The sequence below is a fragment of the Saccostrea cucullata genome, unplaced genomic scaffold, assembly GCF_032062105.1.
Source record: "Saccostrea cucullata isolate Sc308-1 unplaced genomic scaffold, CSIRO_AGI_Scuc_v1 ctg1810, whole genome shotgun sequence".
In the NCBI taxonomy this organism is placed as follows: domain Eukaryota; kingdom Metazoa; phylum Mollusca; class Bivalvia; order Ostreida; family Ostreidae; genus Saccostrea; species Saccostrea cuccullata.
The window spans coordinates 66,838-93,736 of NW_026923076.1; the positions used below are offsets into that span (position 1 = coordinate 66,838).

A 26,899-nucleotide genomic window follows, 5' to 3' on the forward strand; every position below is an offset into this window, starting at 1 on the left:
TCGGAGTTCCCTGGTCATAAATGTTTAGTAGTGACCCATCTGTTGCCTTCTGTCTTCGGACAACCAGTTCTGAACCCATATGGATCTCCGCCTTCTCATCCGTCTTATTCGTCTCATTCCTAGTTGCTGCACTCCTGCCTTCCCTCTCTGTAACTGCTGCTGGTTCTCTTCATTTTGACGAAGTGATTTTAGGTATGCACCCAGCAAACACGCGAAAATAAAATCTTCGTCTTGAGAATTCATGATGTTTTATCTTCGAAGGGTCATGATACAATGATTGTTTCTGGTTAGGAGACCTTCTCTGGTACAAACGTGATCCATAGTTTCCCGGCGTCCATGTTTCATACGTAGAAAGACTTGACAGAACGTGAGAAACGTATAAGAACTTCATAAGAACGCGAGAAACGAGAGGGGACCTATCAGAACGTAAGAGGCTTGGGGGGAACGTGCTGGCATACGTGGCAGAACCGTAGTGCGCCGTGGAGCCTCCGGCACTCGACGGCAACTTCTTCCTACGGCCAATCACGAATTCCGTAAAAGACCGTAGAAGACCGCAAAAGAACTTGTCACGACTTGGATATAGAGGGGAAAATAACCAAAATCTCACGGCGCACTACAGTGCAGGGAAATAATTTTGTTACAGCATCAATGCTGATTTTGGTGCTTCCTATGCTTGCTGATTTTGATGCTTCCTTTGCTTGCTGATTTTGATGCTAGTTATCCTTATCCTGATCCTGGTTTGATCCTTATCCTGATGCTGGTTTAAACTAGGTCAATGCTAGTAATGCTACCGGAAGTAGGATTATCCTGCCGGAAGTGGATAATTCAAAAAACAGCATCGCTATTTTAAACCATTAAAAATAAATTTTGGGGTAATTTTTATTTTTAATTTGTATTAAATGACTTTCCTTTATCTGTTTTTAGTTTTTACCGAAAAAATTAGCGATTTTTATCGAATTTCGTTTTGTCGTATTGCAATCGTAAAAAATCAAAATGGCGACATAGTGGAAGTTGGAAGAAAATCTTCATCTTGCGAAGTTATCGTTACATAGTTATTTGATATTGATTGCAGTTAAAATGCGATGATCTATCCTTTTTGTGATGCAATTTCAGTAGGTGGAATAGACCTAATGTGTGCAACGTGTAAGCATGGAAACGTGATGGACAATGAACATGATGAAGTTTATGTCAAATCCAGATGAAAATTTATTGCGTGTCCTGTGAATATTTAAGCGAAAATATTATGCTTTAGCCTAAATGGAATATTAAGTCGTAATCCAAGGAACCAATAGATCATCAGTACAGTCACTGCAACCACTCAGAGGGTATGTAAACAATGCTTTTTTTTAATAAGATTATATGAAAATAGTAAAGATTATGTGAAACAGATTTAGTGTAACAAAAAATTAAAAACTCAAAATTCTGAGCGATTAAGGCATTTCAACATGTTAAACCCATGTGATTTTAAAGGTCAATTTTTACAATTGAATAAAAAATGAATGAATTTTTAATTTAGAATCTGCAGATGCAGTATTCTGTAGTTTATTCCACAATTAGTATCAAGTAAAATTATACATAACCCATTGTTGCAACCACGGCCAAAATTTACAAACTTCTCCCATTCTGACCGTGGTCAAATGAGAAAGAATATTTTGTAGCTTGATCATTAGTACTGTAAACCAACTTTTATTCGCGTGCGAGAAATTTTCGCGAGATTCGCGAGAGCCTCGTCATCGCGAATATTTCTCGCCGCGAATGGGTCCTTACCTCTCTTTTTCTATTAAAAACAGTTCCAAAAAGGCTTGGTCGCGAAAATTAATCGTCGCGAACTACTTTACTCCCGGTAAATCGCGAAATAAAGTCGTCGCGAATAAAAGTTGGTTTACAGTATTTTGTAGCTTATTAAAATATTGACCATTTGCAAATAAAGCAAAGTAAGATATTTTACTTTGATCATGATACCTAGTTAGAATGATCTAACTGTGTCTCGGTACAGGCCCTCACCACAGTTAGAATATGTCCCATATACTTGCAACGTCAGCAAATCAGAGCGGATCCGCTCCAAAATGATTTTGAAGAATATAAAAAGATTTGCATTGGGAATACCGGTAACTACCAAAATAATCAAAACAAACCTTCTTGAGATTGCTTATGCCTTTTATCCCCCAAAAATAATCCATATATTAAATATGAAAATCCAATTAATTTTCTCAATGTTCTTCTCTCGATTCAAATTTATTACCTGCCATGTTTACATTCAGAACTCTCTAGATTGTTCCTAGTAAATGCACTATGCAAGTTATAGCACGTGTTCCTTTCTGCTACATTACGAATACACGGAACGAATTCTATCGTTAAACGGGGTCTGTAGGACAATATCATTTTAACGATAGAACATTCTATTTACATGATACCCAGTCGCAGTGTAAGAAACACTGTTGAATGAATGTAAATTGATCATTTCAATTGGGATGGAAAGAAACCCATGTTCACTTACAATGTCATATGACGTCACAATCAAGATTGAGGCATCAAGATTAAGATTAGGAAATTTTTTGATCAAGCGGGGAAAGCTTCATGCTTACAACAATGTGGTAATGTACCTATATATAACCTGACCAACTGATAACCAAGTCCACTCAAACGTAGTACAGTGAACATGTATTTCAACTTTTGAACCAATCTAGAAGTCAACTCTTAAACAATACATGTAAACAGATATATAATTTTTTCAGAAAGCAGATATGTATCTATCCTTATATTTGAGCTACAATACAATGTCAATATGTATCAAATATTTGAATTGGTCATGTTGATCAGGAAGTCTTTTTTTGTATTGAACAAGATGTGTTAGTGAAACACTGTGCGGCCGGTGGTAACAAAGGTAAAAAAACTGTTTTAGCATATAGGTCACAGTCTAAGTCATAAGGTCATTGATTTCAATGTCGTTTGAAAGAACTTTATTAGTGGAAAATGCATACCGAATATGAAGTCTCCATCTCCTTTGATTCAAAAGTTATAGTGAAAGTTCGAAAGAACTATTTTAAGCATGTAGGTCACAGTCAAGGTCACAAGGTCATTGAAGTTGGTGTCTCTTTAAGTTGAGTACGCCTGCCAAATATCAAGTCTATACCTCTCAGAGTTAAAAAATTAAGGCGAATGTTCAAATTAACAATAGACAGACAGATAAACAGCTGAACAGATAAACAGACAGGACATAAATAATATACGCTTGAGATCTATCGATCTGAAGGCATAAAAATTTTAAGAACAAATCATTTCTTCACAATTATTTATGAATAATTTTCATTTGATTTCAAAGAATAAGCTGTGTACATGGTATATCCGCTGTAAAACAAAATTATTTTATATAAGTGGTGAGAATTATTACTAGTATGTATTTTTATATAAAAATTTTGATTTTAAAATATGTTTATCGTATATAATTAACACAAAATATAAGTTTAAACAAAAAAATGCCTTATTCTTTTTGCGATATTTAAATATTTTTACATACATATTGATCGATATATGTGTACTTAATCCTCACACAGAATCTTTATTATTATAATCGATTAATCATTTCAGCCTCAATGGCTTGGACGCTCCTCTTAAATTTTACTGGAGTTGAAAGAGAAAAGATGAGTGTTTGAAACTGTGATCATTACTTTGATATTAAATAGCCAAATTATGTTCAATTTGTAAAGTTACTTATTGTCATTGTGCACCTATTTCATAGGAGAAGTATTTAAAGTTTTAGTAGTCAGTGACAATTTATTTTTTTTACCTGGAAAAAAATTTAAACTAGGAGACTTATTGTTCATAGAACAATAAGAGGTCTTTCCACCTTTTTAAATTTCTTATAGTTTTATATTTTACACTCTAAATTTAATTTTAAGGGAAATGGCTTGAAAAAAAAAAATGAAAATGTAAAAAAAAAAAAAAATTTTTTTAAATGACCTTGACCTTTGACCTTGAAAAAATTTTCAAGGTCAAAGGTCAAAGGACACATTGCAATTAACCCCATGCTTCTACCATTTATAGTTTTCAAGATATAAGGTTTAATAGTAAGTCTAAAGAAGTTAAAGGGCAATAACTCATATAAGGGGTCATTAGATCCTTTAGTACTTATACTATGAAGGTGTGCCTAAAGACCCTTAAGACATAAGTGAAGGTTTCATGCCTCTACGGTCTACAGTTTTGAAGTAGTAGTGATAACAATGTTTTTCACATAAGGGGCAATAACTTTTGATAGAGTCTATCTTGGGGAACAAGAATGAAATCTTTGAAATAGTTTTAAGTGTACATATTAATGATGCAAAGACTGATTGCATATGTTAAAAAGACAAAGGATATATAAAAAGAGCTTAATTTCTCATTTTTGCAATGACCTTGACCTTTGACCTTGACAAAATATTCAAGGTCAAAGGTCATGAGTCACAATGCAGTTGGCCCCATGCTTCTACCATTTATAGTTTTCAAGATACAAGGTTTAATAGTAAGTATAAAGAAGTTAAAGGGCAATAACTCATACAAGGGGTCATCAGATTCTTTTGCACCTATACAGTGAAGTTAGGTCTAAAGACCCTTAAGACATTAGTGAAGGTTTGGTGTCTCTACAGTCTAAAGTTTCGGAAAAGTAGCGATAACAAGGTTTTTCGCACAAGGGGCAATAACTTTTAAATGGGTTCATGTTAGGGGACAAGAATAAAATCTTTGAAACAGTTTTAAAAGTACATATTAATGATGCATAGACATTAAGTATATGTTAAAAGACAAAAGAGATATAAAAAGAGCTAAATTTCTCAGTTTTGGAATGACCTTGACCTCTGACCTTAAAATGAATTTTAAGGTCAAAGGTCAATGAATCTTATGCAGTTGGTCCCATGTTTCTACGTCTTCTCGTTTTGAAAATTTTTAATCATTTGTAAAATTCTAAAACTTCCAGGGGCAATAACTTATTGAAGGGGTCAATGAATACTTTCGCAATGAATCAATAAAGTGTCTACTAAATTAGTCAAAGACATTAGTGAAGGTTTCATTTCTCTACGGTTTATGGTTTCGGAGGAGTAGCGATAACAAGCTTTTTTGCGAAAGGGGTAATAACTCCGAAAGGGGTCATAGTTTATATACGCAGGGTCAACTGCGAAAATCTTTTACGGAGTACATTCTTATGAATTGAAAATCTTTACGATAAATCTTGAAACTCAAAATCACACGGCGGAAAAATAATAAAAAATAATAAGAAAAAGGAAAAAAAGAAACAGAAGGAAATCAATAGGTCTTTCCACAGAAAGGTGGAAAGACCTAATAAATTGCTCTAAATGTGTAAAATTCTAAAATAATTTCCTCCTAAGCTTGTAATTAGGTCTTTCCACCTTTCTGTGGAAAGACCTCTTGAAATGCTTATGTTTATTATTATTATTATTATTATTATTATTTTTCTTCCCGGACTTTTGAAACCGCAAGACTTATCGAAAAACTTTATAGTTCATAATACTGGATATTAAAAGTTATTCTGAAAAACGACCCCCCATGTTTGATCTTAGATCCCTTTCAAAGTTATTGCCCCTTTTGCAAGAAATGCTTGTTATTGCTACTCCTTTGAAACCGTAAACCGTAGACGTATGAAACCTTCCCCAATGTCTTCGACTAATTGAGAGGACCCTGGAATCTATTCATTGCAAAAGTATTCGGTGACCCTTTCAATGAGTTGTTGCCCCTGAAACTTTTTGAATTTTAGAAATAATTAAAAATTTTCAAAACGAGAAGTGATAGAGACATGAGACCAACTGCATAAGATTCATTGAGCTTTGAGCTTAAAATTCATGTAAAGGTCAAAGGTCAAGGTCATTCCAAAATTGAGAAATTAAGCTCTTTTTATATCTTTTTTGTCTCTTAACTTATACAAAATGTCTTAGGATCATTAATATGTACTCTTAAAATTATTTGAAATATTCAATTCGTATTCCCTAAGATTGACCCTATTAAAAGTTATCGCCCTTTGTGCGGAAAACCTTTTATCGCTACTACTTCTAAACTGTAAACCGTACAAATATGAAACCTTCACTAAAGTCTTCGACTAATTGAGAGGATTCTGGAATCTATTCATTGTGAAAGTCTTCGATGACTTCTTCAATGAGTTATTGCCCCTGAAAGTCTTTGAATTTTACAAATAATTAAAAATTTTCAAAAAGAGAAGGTGTAGAGACATGAGACCAACTGCATAAGATTCATTGAGCTTTGAGCTTAAAATTCTTGTAAAGGTCAAGGGTCAAGGTCATTCCAAAATTGAGAAATTAAGCTCTTTTTATACCTTTTTTGTCTCTTAACATATACAAACTGTCTTAGCATCAATAATATGAACTCTTAAAACTAATTTAAAGATTCAATTTGTATTCCGTAAGATTGACCCTATTAAAAGTTATCGCCCTTTGTGCGGAAAACCTTGTTATCGCTACTACTTCGAAACTATAAACCGTACAAATATGAAACCTTCACTAAAGTCTTTGACTAATTGAGAGGATTCTGGAATCTATTCATTGTGAAAGTCTTCGATGACTTCTTCAATGAGTTATTGCCCCTGAAAGTCTTTGAATTTTACAAATAATTAAAAATTTTCAAAACGAGAAGGTGTAGAGACATGAGACCAACTGCATAAGATTCATTGAGCTTTGAGGTTAAAATTCATGTAAAGGTCAAGGGTCAAGGTCATTCCAAAATTGAGAAATTAAGCTCTTTTTATATCTTTTTTGTCTCTTAACATATACAAACTGTCTTAGCATCATTAATATGTACTCTTAAAACTATTTGAAAGATTCAATTCGTATTCCGTAAGATTGACCCTATTAAAAGTTATCGCCCTTTGTGCGGAAAACCTTGTTATCGCTACTACTTCAAAACCGTAAACCGTACAAATATGAAACCTTCACTAAAGTCTTTGTACTAATTGAGAGGGTTCTGGAATTTATTCATTGTGAAAGTATTTGGTGACTCCTTCAATGGGTTATTGCCCTTGAAAGTCTCTGATTTTTAGAAATAATAAAAAAAATTTCAAAACGAGAAGGTATAGAGACATGAGCTGAACTGCATAAGATTCATTGACCTTTGAGCTTAAAATTCATGTAAAGGTCTAAGGTCAAGGTCATTCCAAAACTGAGAAATTTAGCTCTTTTTATATCTCTTTGGTCGTTCAACATATGCTTAATGTCTATGCATCATTAATATGTACTTTTAAAACTGTGTCTTAGATTTCATTCTCGTCCCTTAAGATTGACCCTATTAAAAATTATTGCCCCTTGTACGAAAAACATTTTTATTGCTATTGCTCCAAAACCGGAAACCGCAAAGACACGAAACCTTCTCTAATGTTTTATGGGACTTTAGGCAAAACTTTTATGTTCAAGTGCAAAAGGATCTGGTGACTCCTTGAATGAGTTACTGCCCTTAAATGCTTTTGTGCTTAATATTAAACCTTATAACTTTTAAACTATAAGTCATAGAGACATGGGGTTAATTACAATGTGACCCTTGACCTTTGACCTTAAATATGACTTGAAGGTCAAAGGTCAAGGTCACCAAAAAAAAAAAAAATCATTTTCATTTTTTTTCTTCTTTTTAGCCATTCCTGGTTTCTTTTTTATGAAATTTAATTTTAAAATGATAAATATCAAATGAAATTGAAATTCAAAAGGTGGAAAGACCTCTTATTGTTCTGTGAACAATAAGTCTCCTAGTTAGGTCTTTCCACCTTTCTGTGGAAAGACCTATTGATTTTCTTCTGTTTCTTATTATTATTCTTCTTCCGCTGATTTTTTATTTCGACATTAATCGAAAAGACTTTTTGTTCATCATAAAGGTCATTAAAAGTTAGGAACAAATTTGACCCAACGCGTATGAACTATGACCGCTTTCGAAGTTATTGCCCCTTTCGCAAGAAATGCTTGTTATCGCTACTCCTCCGAAACCGTAAACCATAGAGGTATGAAACCTTCACCAATGTCTTCGACTACTTAAGGGGACTCTGGAATCTATTCATTGCGAAAGTATTCGGTGACCCCTTCAATGAGTTATAGCCCCTGAAACTTTTTGTATTTTACAAATAATTAAATATTTTAAAAATGAGAAGTGATAGATACATGGGAACAACTGCATAAGATTCATTGACCTTTGACCTTTAAATTTATGCAAAGGTCAAAGGTCAAGGTCATTCTAAAAATGAGAAATTAACCTCTTTTTATATCTTTTTTGTCTTTTAACATTTTCAAATTGTCTTAGCATCATTTACATGTACTCTTAAAACTATTTTAAAGAATTCATTCTTGTCCCCAAAGATTGACCCTATTTAAAGTTATTGCCCTTTTTGCGAAAATCCTTGTTATTGCTACTTCTTCGAAACTGTACACCGTAGAGACATGAAACCTTCATTAATGTCTTCGACAAATTAAGGGGACTCTGGAATCTTTTCATTGCGAAAGTATTCAGAGACCCCTTCAATGAGTTATAGCCCCTGAAACTTTTTAAATTTTACAAATAATTAATTATTTTCAAAGTGAGAAGTTGTAGAGACATGGGACCAACTGCATAAGATTCAATGACTTTAGACCTTAATATTTATGCAAAGGTCAAAGGTCAAGGTCATTCTAAAAATGAGAAATTAACCTCATTTTATATCTCTTTTGTCTTTTAACCTACACAATTTATCTTTGCATCTTTAATATGTACTTTTTAAACTATTTCAAAGAATTCATTCTTGTCCCTTAAGATTGACCCTATTAAAAGTTATTGCCCTTTGTACGAAAAACCTTGTTTTTGCTTCTACTACATTATCGTAAAACGCAAAGACATGAAACCTTCACTAATGTGTTAAGGGACTTTAGTCACAATTTTTATGTCTTAGTGCCAAAGGATCTGATGATGCCTTAATTAAGTTATTGCCCTTTAATGCTTTTGTGCTAACTATTAAACCTCAAAACTTTAAAAGTATAAGTCATAGAGGCATGGGGTTAATTGCAATGTGACCCTTGACCTTTGACCTTGAAAATTATTTGAAGGTCAAAGGTCAAGGTCATTTCCATTTTTTTAAAATTTTAATTTATTTCATCTTTTAAGCCTTTTCTGGTTTCATTTTAATGAAATTTAAAATCAAAGGAATAAATATTAAATGTAATTAAAATTCAAAGAAGGTGGAAAGACCTCTAATTGTTCGAGAACAATTAGTCTCCTAGTTTGTATATTTGATGTACACATTACCCACTGTATAAAGTTAACAACTGTAGTTAAAACTGTATTTATAGCATTGTTTTTTAAATATTTGGCATTTTTAGCTCACCTGAGCCGAAGGCTCAAGTGAGCTTTTCTGATCACATTTTGTCCGTCGTCCGTCCGTCCGTCTGTAAACTTTTCACATTTTCGACTTCTTCTCAAGAACCACTGGGCCAATTTTGACCAAACTTGGTACAAAGCATCCTTGGGTGAAGGGGAATATAAATTGTTAAAATGAAGGGACATATCCCCTTGCAAGGGGAGATAATCAAGAAAAGAGAAAAATAGGGTTGGGTCATTAAAAAATCTTCTTCTCAAGAACCACTGGGCCAGAAAAGCTGAAACTTATGTGGAAGCATCCTGGGGTAGTGTAGATTCTAAATTGTTCAAATCATGACCCCGGGGAGAAGGGCGGGGCCACAATGGGGAATCCAAGTTTTACATAGAAATATATAGGAAAAATCTTTGAAAATCTTCTTCTCAAGAACCACTGGGCCAGAAAAGCTGAAACTTATGTGGAAGCATCCTGGTATAGTGTAGATTCTAAATTGTTCACATCATGACCCCCGGGAGAAGGGCGGGGCCACAATGGGGAATCCAAGTTTTACATAGAAATATATAGGAAAAATCTTTGAAAATCTTCTTCTCAAGAACCACTGGGCCAGAAAAGCTGAAACTTATGTGGAAGCATCCTGGTATAATGTAGATTCTAAATTGTTCAAATCATGACCCCCGGGGGAAGGGCGGGCCACAATGGGGAATCCAAGTTTTACATAGAAATATATAGGAAAAATCTTTGAAAATCTTCTTCTCAAGAACCACTGGGCCAGAAAAAGTGAAACTTATGTGGAAGCATACTGGTATAATGTAGATTCTAAATTGTTCACATCATGACCCCTGGGGAAGGGCGGGGCCACAATGGGGAATCCAAGTTTTACATAGAAGTATATAGGAAAAATCTTTGAAAATCTTCTTCTCAAGAACCACTGGGCCAGAAAAAGTGAAACTTATGTGGAAGCATCCTGGTATAATGTAGATTCTAAATTGTTCAAATCATGACCCCCGGGGGAAGGGCGTAGCCACGATGGGGAATCAAAGTTTTATAAAGAAATATATAGGAAAAATCTTTGAAAATCTTCTTCTAAAGAACCACTAGACCAGAAAAGCTGAAACTTATGTGGAAGCATACTGGTATAATGTAGATTCTAAATTGTTCACATCATGACCCCCGGGGAAGGGCGGGGCCACAATGGGGAATCCAAGTTTTACATAGAAATATATGAGAAAAATCTTTGAAAATCTTCTTCTCAAGAACCACTGGGCCAGAAAAGCTGAAACTTATGTGGAAGCATACTGGTATAATGTAGATTCTAAATTGTTCAAATAATGACCCCCGGGGGAAGGGCGGGGCCACAATGGGGAATCAAAGTTTTATATAGAAATATATAGGAAAAATCTTTGAAAATCTTCTTCTCAAGAACCACTGGGCCAGAAAAAGTGAAGCTTATGTGGAAGCATTCTGGGGTAGTGTAAATTCTAAGTTGTAGGAATCATGACCCCCGGGGGAAGGGCGGGGCCATTATAGGGGAATCAAAGTTTTACATAGAAATATATAGGAAAAATCTTTGAAAATCTTCTTCTCAGTAACCACTGGGCCAAAAAAGCTGAAACATATGTGCCCATGGAAGGATCATGGGTTAGTGTAGATTTCAATATGTCTAAATTATGATCAGTGGGGTAGGGTGGGGATGCATTATGTATAACAAGGGGGAAATCTGGTAAAGAACAGAATGGTCAAAGCTTCTCAGGTGAGCGATGTGGCCCATGGGCCTCTTGTTTGAAATTAATCTAATTAATGTTTCATATTTTTCAGGCCCATGACAGAGTAAGCAAAGCAGGAATTCCTCCAGGATTAAAGTATACTGGTCTTCTCTTTGGACCTAAATCCAGGTGATGAAATTCTATCTGTTAAAATAGTGAAAATTCAAGCCAGGAACTTCTGTTAATCAGACAGTGGCATTAAAACCGATGTGATGATGTGCGCCAAATCCATTGATGACATACATATATACATTTTATAGTTATCTCCCACTTAGATCTAAAATGAAATGGACAGAATTTAAAGTTTAAAGTGGATTTCAAGTGATTTGTGTATTGTACATATTAATTAGATATGAGATGTATGTAAATAGCAATGCATCCCTGCTCTTAAAATGTACAATCTTACAACTGTTCATGATAATTGTCAATATATAAATTGATTTTATAGAATAAATGAAAACATATTTTACAATAGTGTGATGTTTGTTTTAAGTATAATGTACTAATTGAGAGATACTGTATACAGTGGAATTTTCACCCTCGTTTTATTTCGTCCCTTTCGCCCAATCCTTGATTGGGCGAATTTAAAACTGGGCAAATTCAAATTACACCTCATAATCTCTTACACAGAAGTATGACTTGGGCAAATTTAAAACGAGGGAAAATTGTTTACAAGTTCAAAAGGGCAATAATAACACGGGGCGAAAATAACCCTGTATACAGTACATGTTAATATGATATTCTGTCCAAGTTGTATTTTTAGTATATACATTTAAAAAAAAAAAACTGTCCCTGATATTTTATTTTTTAAGGACACCAACATTCTATGTAAATAGGCAATATTTCTGTTACATGTAGTGTTCTTATTGAAGCTGAATGATGCTTAATTGCATACTCTAAAAATAGATTTTTTAGATCACTTGAAAAAGAATATCAAACACTTACATGTATTGCTGACTGGTAAAATTTTCACTGATGTGCCAAGATTAATGAATTGTAATGCCAAAAATAGTACATGTAATACCGGTGTGTCCTGATTCATTTACTTTAAGTTTAACTCATTAAAAACTTTAATTTGAAAATTCCATATTTATAAATCTGCAATAAGAGAATGATTTGGGGGTAACACATTGTTATGTAGGGTTTTTAGACTGAAGTAAATCATTTAAATACACAGAAAAATAAGCTTGTAGTATTTTAAATGCTTGGGAAACACACTTTTTGACATTTTAAAATTATGACTTGTTCACTATCCATAGGATTTTAAAACCAGTACAGGGAATGAAAATGACTCCATCATCAGCATGAATTCATTAGGCCGAAATAAAAAATACTCTTGTTTCCTGTCACCCGTCCTACCCTACATTTTACCCTCCACCCAAAAAGTTTTTATTACATTTTCATTTTTTGGGTTACTATTTTCCTAAAGTACTAAAGTTGACCAACAACATTAACAGAACTAATACATCATAAGTGTACAGGATACCTTTTCTTTATAAATCTTTATTAACAAACTTTTGTGTTATTACATACTATATGTTCTGGCAGTTCTGCATTCATTGAGTTTTGAAAATAAATTTTTTCCCAAAATGAATTTGTTTCCCTAACCTACCTACCCAATTTTTTTTTGTCAGGGGACAGGAAACAAGAGTATATTTTCTTTTGGCCTTAAAGCGTGTTCGTTATAACCATGATTTACTGTGTAGGTATTTCTTCCCTTATATCATGATACTAGACAGTGTAATAAATACATTTTCCTAATTGTTTAAGCCAGTAGTTTAAATCATCCAATATTTATATATGCTCTAGTGTACCATAGATTAAGAGTTTGCTGCTAGCCAGATAATTCTTTTCATCTTGATGATATACATGTGAAATTAAAACTGTTTATTAAGTACTGTACAAAACAAATTTTGCAATTTTAAAAATGAAAACTTAACATGCTTAACATGAAATTTACAATAACATTTTCTATCAGTTTTTCTGTTCTGTCTTAAGTAACCGCCCTTGGTAAAATGATCATTTTCTGAAAATTTAGCAAAATCTTATATCATCTTTACCAAATTTTTCTTCTACCACTATTTAGAAGCTAATAGTGCTGTATGAGGGCACAATATATTTCAAGTAGGATGCAAAATAAAGATAATTTTATGTTTGTTGTAGAACAACAAAGTACACATTTAAAATTTTAACTTCACAGAAACAATAAAAACAAAATTTCCAGTGTCTAAAAATTACAATTTATTTATAGTCATGCAGTGCCAAGTTAACCAATGAAATTATAATATAGATAAAATTACAAAGTGTCCCATAACATCTTTTACAATTTTATGAAATAGTGTAATCATGGAATTATTAGATTAATAGTTTTACAATTTATGTCCCATATTCAGACTTTTTCACTTGTGTTATATTATGTCATTAATAAAGTCTAATAAATAAATAAATAAATAGAATCATGGTGTTGGCATGAACAAATGAAGTTTTTATTCTTTATCACCAGTAGTTTCTTTCAACAAATTCACTTTCTAGAATTTTTTTTATTGTAAGTTATAAATCCACCATTACATCATAGTGTTCATGTCCTCTACTGTCCCTGTCCTCTACTTTTAGGAATGAAGAACACTTGTCTTTTTTAAAAAGCAGAATTTTGTTTGAATCATCAGTCTCCGACATCACTGTATGTAGATAGTCCGGTCCTTTGAATGAAACCATATAAACCGAGTTCCAGGGTCGCAGTTCATGTAGGTGTTGTACGAAAAAGATCTCTCACTTTTCAAAGGCTTTAGTGCTGAGTACAGGTTAAAATATGCAGCCCTTCACCGGAACCTGTTGGCGTCTTCATATGAATGAATTAGATCTAGATTCTTGTGTGCGGTGATGAAGCAACAAAACTGTTGACTGTTCATATAACTCCATTTCTATAAAAGTACAAAGAAGACAAGATTTATTCATTGATGATTGATCACCTAAATATTATTATTTTTTTTTAATCTCCCACAATTTTTAAAAATATGGGAAAAACACAAATAATTTTTTATAGCATATATAATTAATATATAGACTTCCTATTGATTAAAGTTTGTGTATCTGATTGAAATGAGATCTTATTTGCAAGGGTATAAATGGATTCATTAAAAAACAAATTCTACATACAGGACATACGTACTAGCTGCAGATCTGTAGCTCTCCGAAAAAAAATATTGATAGACCGGAGAGATACAGTGCCACCAATTGAAAAAACTGTATATTTATTGCGCACAAAATAGAGCGCTTGGTTTTCAATTTATTTCTCCATGTTTTTAAAACTGTAATCTCAACATATTACTAACCATGGGTTCCTAACATTTCTTTCGCTGTTTCCACAACCAAACATTCCTCATAATTGTTGTAATAGTCCTCCTGACCCTGATATTGTCGTCATTGAACAGTTTGCTTATTTATACTGCCATTTTGGTTTCAAAGATAATTCGGTCCGATACGTTTCGTTGACAGATGACAACTATGAGAGTACTTGATTAAGGATAAAGGAATTTTTTTTAAATCTTTCCTTTTTTGTAATTGAGGTAAGAATTTGGAAGAATTAATCAAGAACCGAGCACACTTTTTTGTGCGCAATAAATATATACAGTTTTTTTCAATGGGTGGCACTGTAGCTCTCCAGTCTATCAATATATTTTTTTTTGGAGATCTACAGATCTGCAGCTAAGGACATACAAACTACTTTGTATACACAATTTTCCACTATGAAGATGCTATTCATCAAACAAGGAAAAGAATAAGTAGTGAAAAAGTTTTAAAATAAATGTATGCATATTTTCAAGCACAGGTCCTCTCTCCTATATATCATGATTATTTTAGCTATTTCAAAATGATTTTTTGTACATACACAAATTCATTTTCCAGCACAAGTTTTTATAAAGTTTAACAGGTCCAGTCCAAAGACTATTTCTACCTACGTAGCTATTAATAGCTACCTAGGTATTTAGAGCTACCCAAAGTAGCTATTTTTACCTACTTTCTGTTTTACTTGCATTTTGTGGCCAAATGCAGGAACGGCGCAGCATGGTGAGCACAAAATCTCTTGATACAGTCACACTGATGATGGATATGACAAAAATTTGGCCAAAAATTGATTACTTCATATATTATCAATTTTCCATAGAAACTAATGTAAAATTGCCGATTCAGAAAGTAATCATTTTTTGTCCAAAATTTTGTCGTATTCATCATTAGTGTGACTGTATCAAAGGATATGGTATTTACCATGGTGCGCCGTTTGGTCTTTGGGCCACAAAATGCAGAAATCATAAAAAGTAGGTAAAAAAAAAGCTTTAAATGCCTAGGTAGGTATTAATAGCTTTGTAGGTAAAAATAGTCTTTGGAATGGACTTGTTTAAAGAACTTTTGCAATAAAAATATTTACACCAGATTCATTAACATAATATCAACTATTGCATTGGATTAATTATTACGTTTTGTTCATTACACCTCAGTCTATGATTAATTGCTTGCAGATAATATCGTCAAATGCACTGCGACTTTTATTTCTGACTTCCGTAAATTTAGAGAAAATTCGGATTGAAAAACTTCGTAGCATGTGTATGCCTATAAAACCCAATGGAATTTCGTAGTAATTAGTCATACTCACAATATCATACTTTTATTATATTGTTTAACTGATTTTTCATGTGCAAGCCTAACTACTTACCCCTTTTTCACCGATCTCAATATCAGCAATCCGTGGCGTAGCTATTCCACCTAAAAATTAAATAGAAATCATTGGTAATATAATGATCATCAATAGGTCCTCAAGTGCAGAACTTAGTTATAAATAGAAAGAATTTCATTGGTTATCCTTCCCATTGTTATTGAAATAAGTTCAAATAACCTCTACCTGAAGTGGAGGTTGGCTCCAAAGGGCAGTAACTCAATCTCATTATTGAAGGGGTAATTCCTATAATGAAAGATAACTCTCACTTCATACCTTCTATAGTCTTTTTCTCAAAATGTAGTAAATAATCTTCAACTCTGATCTCTCTCTGTTAACTGAAACTCCCAGTCATTCTTCCAGTCTTTATCATCCCAGTACACAACCTAAAATATTGTTTGTTTAGAGATTATAAACCTGTTCTTATCAGCTCCTTAGTTTATTAAACAAGTATACAATGTAAAATATAATTCATAGATGTTCTTATTTATAGCCATAAATAAGTAATTAAATATATATATAATTTAGAAGTATGGCGGATACAGTTATAAATATTTTAAGTTAAATAGATATTACATATATTTCAAATGAACATTTAGGCAATACACCTTACACCAAAAACATTAACATAAACAATGTATGAACATTTTAAAACATGCACAAGACATAAACATACTACCATTAATAATTAGACAGTTATGAATGCATCATATGAAGAAGAAAAAAAGATTGACTGATGTATGTTCAAATTGTTCAAATAGTAAATTGAAAGAAAATGAAATCTTGTGACTTTTTACACCTTGAAAGACTTATTCAATAATATCCATTTTTACAATTCTAATGAATTATTTTACATTCAACCTTTTCAGTCGTTGAAATTTTTTGACTTATTTCCACAATTCCTAGTATTTTTGATAATAAAAGCAGACTTTACTTTAATAAATGAGTAGTATGTTTCTCTTGTTAGACAATGGATATTTTCTTAAATTCTGAATTGACTTCTAAAAGTTCCCTTTTTTAAGTCATCTATGTACATATATGTACTTCAGTCTTCTATCTTTTTTGTGTGTTATATATTGTGCATTGTGTGTGAACATTTTATTATCATCAGCTTCTTTTCTGGGACTGCTGAACCAGTGACAACCAATTTTGGCATATAGCATCTGTGGGTAAAGGGAAACAGTCAAATATTGTGAATTTCATGCCCACTCCCCGCAGCCTATGGGATGGGAGCAAAACCATCAGAATTAATGCAATCTTTAAATAATCTTCTTCTTTATGGTTGGACAACAGTCAAACTTTTGGCACTAATGTAATAATTACAGAGCCCTTTAGCAAAATTAAGTGTCAAATGGACAGGGATTCTGGAGGAAGTGTGGAGCTTTAGGTAGTCATCATACAATAAAAATGCATTATTTCTTGGAAAATCTTTTTCTTTGCCCATGAGCTGTATTTTACATATTTACTTTTATAGATCGTTTACATTGTTGTATTGTACTGTTTTATTATTCTCGGCTGATCACTATGGCCATTTGACATCTTGTAAATTTATTTAGAGGATATGCTTTAAAAAATTGTTATTAAGTGCCATGCAATTTTGTGAAACAGTGTAAAATTATCATTATTGAAGATAAAATAATTGTATGCAAAATTTCTTTCCCTACCAAGTCATTTGCCTGCAAACTGGACAAATATTAGACTTGGGTTCTGTATATCTTGGTCTGTTTCCTCAGGCCCAGCAGTCTCTTATAGATTGATCTCTGATTTTTTTCAACCAAACTTTGGCAATTAATGATCCTGGATGGATTCCATCGGCCAAAAGGGAAAAATTTGTAAATTTCCTGAGTTTTGATGTTTTCTTTGTTCCTGATTTTGTTTTGGAGGTTTTGTGTAGATCTACAGAAAATGCTGGTGAATGGGTTTTAAGATTAGTGTTGATTTCCTTTATTTTGTTGTTTAATTTAAAAAGTTGTTCTTCTAGTTCCTTATCTTGTTCTTCAAAAATTTGTGGGTTTGGGTGTCCTTTCTTTATATTCCAGGCTTTTATTGAATAAGGTGGTACTTCTAAGATGGTGACTTTCGAGCCTGGATATTTATTCATAATGTTAATTATCTCATAAAATTTTGTTTCTATATTTTCTACGACTTCATTTTTATTTTGGTTTAGACTAATGTACTTATTGTTTCTACTGGTCAAATTGCAGGTACCTAACCAGACATAAAGCCACACATTTCCATATTTCCTGATTTTGTTATCTATGTTTCTTTTGAGCCACTCGGTACTGTCCTCAATCTTCGCGCCACTTTTAGAAAACCAAATAATGTCTACCTTGTTGGTTATTGCTCTTTCGAGCCATTTTCCCTTACTATCAGAGAGAACAACAGGCTGGTATATTTTTTTTCCAGATGGTTCTGGTGCGGGAAGGTTTAAATATTTCAAAAGTTTTGACTCAGTCATGATGATGATATGTAGTTGTCAGAGGAAGGTAGAAAGCAAGATGGTGGATGACGTCACGGAAGGATTATATATAAATGTGCACAAAAGTGATTGTTAACAGAATTTTTACCATAAATGCTGTGCAAAATGAAACGCAAACAAAACAAAAATGAAGATTGACACACACAAAAAACAAAGACAATAAACTAAATATAAAAGATGAAGAAAATGAACTAAAAATAAAAGACAAAGACAGTGAACAGAAGATAAAAAAAAAAAAAATGAAATAAAAATATGATATGTATATATAATATAAAATGAGTTAATATTTTCTTCATAAAAAATGTATTTACCTTTTATGGAAATTTCAGTCACTGTATCACTGTAATTTCAGTTTGCAAAATCCAATATTTGTTCAAGGGTTATTAAGGTCAAGGTATTCACAATGGTATACAGTATAGCGCGGAGTCCCACACTGACTGAGTGTGACTACCTTGACCTCTTGTCCTGCACAAATATTGGAAAGCAAGATGGCAGATGACGTCACAGAAGGATAGGGTGTTTAAGAAGCTGCGTAGCAGTGGTCAAATCTAGTTGTGTCTGAGGAAATATATAATTATATGTATATTTAGAAAATAATAACTTTTACAATGCTGACATTAAACTGATGTCATTTAACAGTAATATAAGTAGAACAATAATGTTTTACAATTTGTGTAAGTGCATTACCTCTGATAAATAGAAATCCCTCTTTTATGTCTGTGTTAATCTCTCTTTCAGTCAAATCATAAACGTCACTTTGTTTTCTTTCTTTATCACTCCAGTATAGCACCTGTAATGCAAAATGTGAAAATAAGTGTCTGTTCTTATCCTGCTTTTCAGTTATATTAATATATTTTTTTTTTTGCCATGAAACATACCAAATATCTAATATTGAAGATTTAACATTTCTATTCAAAAATGAGTGTAATTTTTTTAAATAGTCTTAAATTCATTAAAACTTTTCGCAATACAGACACAAACAATTAGACAAAAACAAAAAAAAAAAACAAAAATAAAACACATGCAGTTAAAAGGTGCACAGAAGTATTTTATGTTTGCAAATCCTTTATAAAAATATGGATTTGAAAACATTGATTTCAACATGCACTTTAAGATATGGCTGTATAATATTTATAGTCATATGGATAAAAATCACTTTGCTTTCAGTATGAATTGGTTTACTTATAAGATGTTCTATAAAAGCATGTTTCACTGTATGTCGATCTATTTAGAGTTTACTGATATGTGACATGCTAGTAAAAAAAAAGTATGTACATCATAAAAACTCTATGTAAGTCAGGAGCCTGATCCTTTTACTGAGATATTGTGATGAAGGTGATGAACTATAGTTAATGTACTTATAGCCTGATTAGCCTCCACCCATTATATGAAATTTTAAAGTGTATCTCAAATTTAATGTGATTGAAACATATTAAATGGCAAGTGGAAGAATTTTTTTTTTCTAATTACTTTAAAAACTCCATCCTTATAACTTAAAATCTGTCCTTCCCAATCAGAGTTCCCCCATCACTATTAGTCCATGTGTGTATTATTTCTTTCCCCACAAGGTCACTAGGAATCACATTAACACATGTTTGTCGTATATTCAGGAGTTGTAATAAATTATTTTTCAGTTGTATAATATCAAATTGTTTGCCCTTGCTCGAATACTGGCATAAATGTTTGTGCTCTTTGCTAATTTTAAAAACTTTTTTATACATATTTATCTGAGTTTTAAGAGCAGATAGTTTCTCCTTCTTTGTTTTCAACTTTTCAATTTCATTCTCAATCATATCCTTGTTTTCCCAAATTCCCTGCTTCCTCATATCCTCTAAAGCTTTGTCTACACCCTCTGTCTGTCTCTCTTTCTTCTTCTTTGTCTCCTCTTCTTTCTCCTTCAAACCTTGTATATGTTGTTGAAATAATATGTCTTTTCTTTCCTTCTGTAAGGCCATGAACTTTCGGTTTTCCTTCCGAGCATTTTCGACTATTAATTTTAGTTCACTTTCATCTTTCTCCTCTAGCCATTCCTTTGTATCATTGTCATTAAAAATCATCACACTTTCAATTGTATTTATATTGGTTGTTGGGCCTGCTTTTAAATTATAATCTAACTTTCCAAACAGTCTTTCTACACAAATATTGTTTGTGACACATGACGAACATTCTTCTAAAATATCTGGATTTATATTGAAATATTAACCACCTGTCATATGGTCATTAAAAATTTTCTCTACTTTTGTTTTTAAAACACCACAAAGTCTTTTCAAAAATACAGCGGTTGTGTAAACAACAATCAAATAAAAAGTCTGTAACATTGTCATAAAACTGTGGTCCATAAAATAATCGTAACTCTTGGTTTAGAGCCAGTAATGGGTTGTCATAATACATATTCAAAACAAATAAAAGTCTCTGATATACAGAACCCATATCTAATATTGTCCCAACTTCTGACGCCTTTGCAAAGTAAGGCTCTGTAATTAATTTGCATAAAATTCCTAAAGCTCTTAAAAGACATAAAATAACCTTATTTTGCAGAGATAAAACAATGAAATTCTGTAAAAAAGAGTATGAACTTTTCATAGAGAACATATATTCTAATAAAAGTTTATGGATAAAAAATGTACCTGCTGCATTATGAAAAGAAACATTAAACCTGTTTCCTCTGAAATTCATAATTGGAATTTTTTCTACTCCATGATATTTCATAAAAATGTCTGAAATGTTTGGATCCCCAGCACCATCTTTGTAAAAAAACTTTGAAACATTTCTTAAAAGAAACAAAATAAAAGGTTCTTTCAATGAATTTGAATACCCATTAAAATTAACTTCTAACTCCTTCTCAATATTAAAAGCCTCTGCAAAGCACACTTCTGAGAACTGTAAAAGTGGATGAATGCAGCATTTAAAAGAATGAACAGTATGTGAAATATCTTTGCTTAAAATATCATTTACTTTTTGTTCTGTTGCGCTTCTGTCTGTCATAAAACAATAAACTGAATTTAAAATATTTGAAGCATCATTTTTGCTAGAGGACAAATCATTTATAATCTCTTTTGTACAATTGACATATGTCTCACTCTTTCCATTACAAACTTCTCTCACACCTGCTGTTAAAATTTTCTCTCCTGTGTTAAATTTTACGCCATAAAAATGTTTGCCTTTTTTAGTCGTTGCGTCTCTATGCATTGTTGTATTTGTACAAGTTAAAAGAGTTTCATTTAGTTGATTTCTGGCAACAACACCCATTTCACTACTCAACACAGCTGCCGTACATTTGCTCGGTAAATTTTTTACATTAATATCAAACAACTTTAAAACAGCTTCAATAATAGGTGCAATATGTACAATGCCAACATTATGGCTTCTAAAAATATAATATAAATTTCTTAATTTAAAATTAAAAGGTTTTCCTTTAGACATATCTTTGAAATCTAAATTTTTTTCTACCTGTACAAAGTCTTGTGATTTTTCTTCATTATTTTCTTTCTCTGCTAATAAAAGATCCATTTCTTTTTTAATATTTTTGACATATGTTTTAAAAGTGTTACATTGGACACCTTTTTCCTCTTTTGTATTTTTTTTATTCATTTCTTTCTGTTTTAAAACCTTCACCTCTTCCTTTAAAATTTCAATTGTTTTTGTTTTTCTTTTTAAATTCCTATTGATGTTCCTCATATTTACAGACCTTAAGCGGTCTTTTAAAGCTGCGTTTTCTTTCTTTAATTGTAAAATTTCTTTTTGTTGTTCGTCAATTTTTTCTTGTAATTCTGGAGATTCTTGATTTTTATAATCTTCTTTCTGTTCCTGCATTGTATCATCTTTGATTTTCTTTTCTTTCTTTGAAGTTGGTAATTGAAATTTTTTTTGGCAATATGCATTATACTTTTCTTTGTTGGTATATTTCTTAAGACGTTCCATTTCTTTTACTATTTTTTTGACTTTCCATAACAATGCGAATTTACTTATTTGTAAACAAGAAACGCCTAGGGCACCACAAATGCTTTTGTGAATATTTAGAATGTAATCTTCACCGCCCTTATGTTTCTCATAAATTTCTTGGATGTTTACATACAACAGATCCATGATAATTGATAAAGTTAAACATGAACTAGAGTGAAAAACAGTGATCTAACTGATGTTAGAGATTACCACAAATTTGCTGTATAAAATGAAATGAAATTGAAATAAAAGAAAAAAATGAAAACAAAACTAAAAATTGAAAGAAAATGAAAGGAAAATAAAATAAACAAAAATTAAATTAAAGAAAAAATTTAACTGAAATAAAAGAAAAAAATGAAAACAAAACTAAAAATTGAAATAAAATGAATGAAAGAAAAATCAAATAAAAAGAAATGAAATGAAATAAATTAAAGAAGAAATGAAATAAATATTAAGTGTGCTGAAATATAATGCAAACATGTATATACAACATAGCACAAAAAAGTATATTTTACAACACATATATATACACTGAACACTGCCCGCACCTCAGATCTCCAGATTTCCGCATTATTCCGCATTTTTTCCTCATTTTAATATGGAAAAAATGTGGAAAAAAATACGGAGAAAATTAACAATACGGAAAAGCAGAAAATATACGGAAATAATCCGGAAAATAAACGGAAATAATACGGAGAATTGGACTTAGTCTATTTTTCATCTGGAAAAATATTAAACTCTTAACTTACAATATTTTTCATTCGGAAAAAATACGGAGCTCTGGACTTAGAATTTTTTCATCAAGAAAAAGATGTGTTTGTGAGACACAGTAGCACCTGGCGGCAACATTAAGTTCTAAAAAGCAATTTTTAGCAAATGGGTCTCAGTCAAGGTCACAAGGTCATTGTTCTTGGTGTCATTTTAAAGCACTTTATTAGTGTAGTATGCATACCAAATATTAAGTCTCTATCATCTATGGTTCAAAAGGTTATGGCGAAAATTCGAAAAAAGCTATATTTAGCACATAGGTCACAGTCAAGGTCACAAGGTCATTGATCTTGGTGTCAGTTGAAGGTGCCTAATTAGTGGAGTATGCATACCAAATATGAAGTCTCTATCTCTCACGGTTTTAAAGTTATTGCGAAAGTTCGAAAAAGCTGTTTTTAGCATATAGGTCACAGTCAAGGTCACTGACCTTGGTGTCAGTTGAAAGTGCCTAATTAGTGGAGTATGCATACCAAATATGAAGTCTCTATCTCTCACCATTCAGAAGTTATGGCGAAAGTTCCAAAAAGCTATTTTTAGCATAAAGGTCACAGTCATGGTCACAAGGTCATTGACCTTGGTGTCAGTTGAAAGTGCCTAATTAGTGGAGTATGCATACCAAATATGAAGTCTCTATCTCTCACCATTCAGAAGTTATGGCGAAAGTTCGAAAAAGCTATTTTTAGCATAAAGGTCACAATCAAGGTCATAAGGTCATTGACCTTGGTGTCAGTTGAAAGTGTTTTTGTAGTGGAGTATCCATACCAAATATGAAGTCTCTAAGTCTCACGGTTCAAAAGTTATGGCAGTGGCGGATTTAAGGGGGGGGCGCACCCGGCGCGCGCCCCCCCTAAAATTGTCAAAGTTAGCGTAAATCAAATATGTCTACTTGGTAGACCTCATTTTCACCCTTCAAAATCTCTAGAATCCAGGGGCTTCCGGGGGCTTCGCCCCCTGGGCCCCCACCAGGGCTTTGGTAGACCTCATTTTAACCCTTCAAAATCTCTAGAATCCATGAGCTTCCGGGGGCTTCGCCCCCTGGGCCCCCACCAAGGCTTTGCCCTGGACCCACTGGGGGCCTCAAGGCGGCCCCAAGACCCCTTGCTTATTTTGGCGCCCCCCCTAACTTCAAATCCTGGATCCGCGCCTGTATGGCGAAGGTTAAAGTTGACAACAGACAAACAAACAGACAGACATACAGCTAAACAGACAGACAGGACAAAAACAATATGCGCCCCGAAAAAATTTGGGTGCATAAAAACTGTCTTGGAGTTAACAGCAGTTCTCTGTTTCTCCTGAATGTTATGTACAATTTGATCGGGATCGGAAGAATGTTTCAAAAAGTCGGGCTCAGTGATCAATTAATTTAAACAACAGACCGCCAAAATTTAACCTTGGCCTCTATGTTGCAACGTCTGCTCTGTCTAAAGGAAGAAGTTTGTTGACCAGACAGCCTGAGATCGTATTGCTGTATCAACCAAAAGGTGCAGATACACGTATTTCATATGCGGTAAGTCAGTCATAGTTTTTTTAACATGTGTGTCACTGTGATGATGAAAATAAATACTCTAGGCCTAGGACTGAGCTACCAGGCTACGTAAGTTTCAGCCAATATGCCCATGATTCAAATATTTCAATCAGCTCATAGAATTTTATTATGGTTAACCACAATTAAAGGTGTTAATTTTGGGGAGCCATGGGCTGTAATCTCTAGCAATGATTTACCATACTTTTTTTTTTGGTAGCGTCTGTGCAAGAGGAGGAGATTTCTGAAAAAGAATAAGTGCTCATTCAACTTACTGCGATTTTAACGGGCTTAAAGCTTGGTCCATGGATGGTTATGTTTGAGGTATATATATTCTTTTTTTTTCTTTTTTTATTGCTTGTTTAATTAAAAACAGTCAACTATGATTGTCATTATTATAAATAATATTTTAAACAAATTGATATTAAATTGAAGAACCCAAACTTGTGTTTATAAAAAGATTTTAAAAGGAATAAAAGCAATGAATTTAAATTTTATTAATATTGCACCATTATGATTTAAGTACTTTTTTTATAATTGATAGGATTTGCCAATTCGACCGCAAGTGCTGCTGCAAGAAATTAAACATGCAGAGACCTTACAAATTACAAAGAAGTCTGAAGAAAATTTTTATTGGACAGATGGGTGTAAAGCACAGACCTGAGATATAAATTGAATTGTGAGAAATATGAATCAGGGATGCAGGTAGAAAATGGCAAATGTGATCCAGATTGATAAAAAATGTCTAAAATTTTTTCTTGTTTTGTAAATATTCAATGCTATGTCAATTATTTTTTCCCCAATACCTAATAGTGTTGAACATTTCACTCCCACTTTTGCTTAAATAGAATGAATAAATTTCCATTTATTTAATATGAATATTAAAAAATGCCACATTTTTTCCATGATGAACTTGTGGCTTAAATAAGAGTTCCAGTTTTTTTTCCATACATGCTCCTATTTGTTTGTCAAAGATATAAGATCCAATACATTGCTCATGAACATAATGTGTAATTTTGTTCATTCATTTATATGTTTTTTTCTCATAATGATATAATAAATTGTATATAATTTTGCACATTGTTGATGGTTTTGTAAATATTTATGTATGTATGCATCATGTAGCGGTTTTATTAGCCATTTTATAACCATGTGATTAACTCCGTATTTTCTCCAGATTTCTGTATTTCCGCATTTTATCAACCAAGTAAATACCTCCATATTTTGTATATATGGAAATGCGGAAATCTGGAGGGAATACGGAAAAAGAGTCCAAATACTCCCATCCACATTTTCTCCATATTTTGAATACGGAGAAAATCTGGAAATTTGAATCTACGAAAATCTGGAATGAATGCGGAAAATTAGTCCAAATACTCCCGTCCGCATTTTTTCCTTATTTTGAATTAGGAAAAAATGTGGAGATCTGAGGTGCGGGAGTGTACATAATAACTAAGTTTAAAGAATACATACCTTAATGTGGATAATCTTTGTGTTGGTATTTCACTCTAGTAAAATCTTTTCATTTAACAGCTGTTAAACATCTGTAATAAAATTAAGATTTATTATTTAGACTGTAAATCTTATATTTCCACAAAATACACAATTAAAATACATATCATGATGAACCTGTTTCAGCCGCTAGACCTTAATTGAAATGTCTTGTAACATCGTATTATTAATTTTTATGTATAATTGTATCATATGTAGACACTGATTTTTTCTGAAACAAACTATAACAAGGGCAGATAATCTATATACAGTATATTTGCTCTATTAACAGTACACCAGCGTTTTAAAAAAGAATGTGAAAAAGTGAGAACAATAATAATAATTTAATTACATCAATAATAAATAAAAGGTAATAAGCAATCATTCCATGCAACTTAATATTACTTAATCTAAACTTTATACAGACTAACATTAAAAATACTAATTCTCTCATATGTTGACAAGGCATTGTGTTACTTGAATTTTTTTACTTTTAACCAATATTATCGCCATTTCAAGAATATATTATCAATACAAATGCTAAACAAAACGATCTTTATTCTTGAATTGCAATGTCAGACAATTAAATCACACTTAGAGCCAATAAATTACTTACCTCAACCCTCGGATGAGACTGTCGTCTATCACAAACGTGAAAACATGGATCCCGTGCCTTCCGGTTAGTTACTATATTTAGATAAGATGGCGTCAGGTGGAATAGCTACGGTGGCGTGGCCTCACCAGTAGACTCCATAGCGTTTGGTGATCAGCTGATTCAGATTTGAAAATATCACGGGGTTATTGCTATTGAATTAATTTTATAATAATCGTAGGATTATATTGGCCAATTTGTCAGCAAGAAATACATTCTTTGTATTTATTTCCGACTGAAATAGGAATG

The 26,899-nt window shown here is 32.5% G+C and overlaps 2 long non-coding RNA genes and 1 pseudogene across 3 annotated transcripts; 1 reads left to right on the top strand and 2 right to left on the bottom strand.

Annotated features, from left to right (window-relative positions):
* Nucleotides 1-15,823: 15,823 nt before the first annotated feature.
* Nucleotides 15,824-26,713, bottom strand: LOC134263092 (uncharacterized). 2 transcript variants are annotated; one of them, XR_009991180.1, is made up of 6 exons: nt 26,615-26,713; nt 25,981-26,051; nt 18,963-19,065; nt 18,587-18,833; nt 16,073-16,182; nt 15,824-15,846 (listed from the first exon to the last, which is right to left on the bottom strand). It is a non-coding gene; the product is annotated as an uncharacterized LOC134263092 (long non-coding RNA). The 2 variants fall into 2 exon arrangements; XR_009991179.1 differs by lacking the exon at nt 15,824-15,846 and having other exon boundaries at nt 16,002-16,182; nt 26,615-26,712.
* LOC134263087 (uncharacterized) lies at nt 19,769-22,040 on the bottom strand (annotated as a pseudogene).
* LOC134263091 (uncharacterized) lies at nt 24,611-25,582 on the top strand. Its single transcript, XR_009991178.1, has 2 exons — nt 24,611-24,831; nt 25,052-25,582. It is a non-coding gene; the product is annotated as an uncharacterized LOC134263091 (long non-coding RNA).
* Nucleotides 26,714-26,899: the final 186 nt, after the last annotated feature.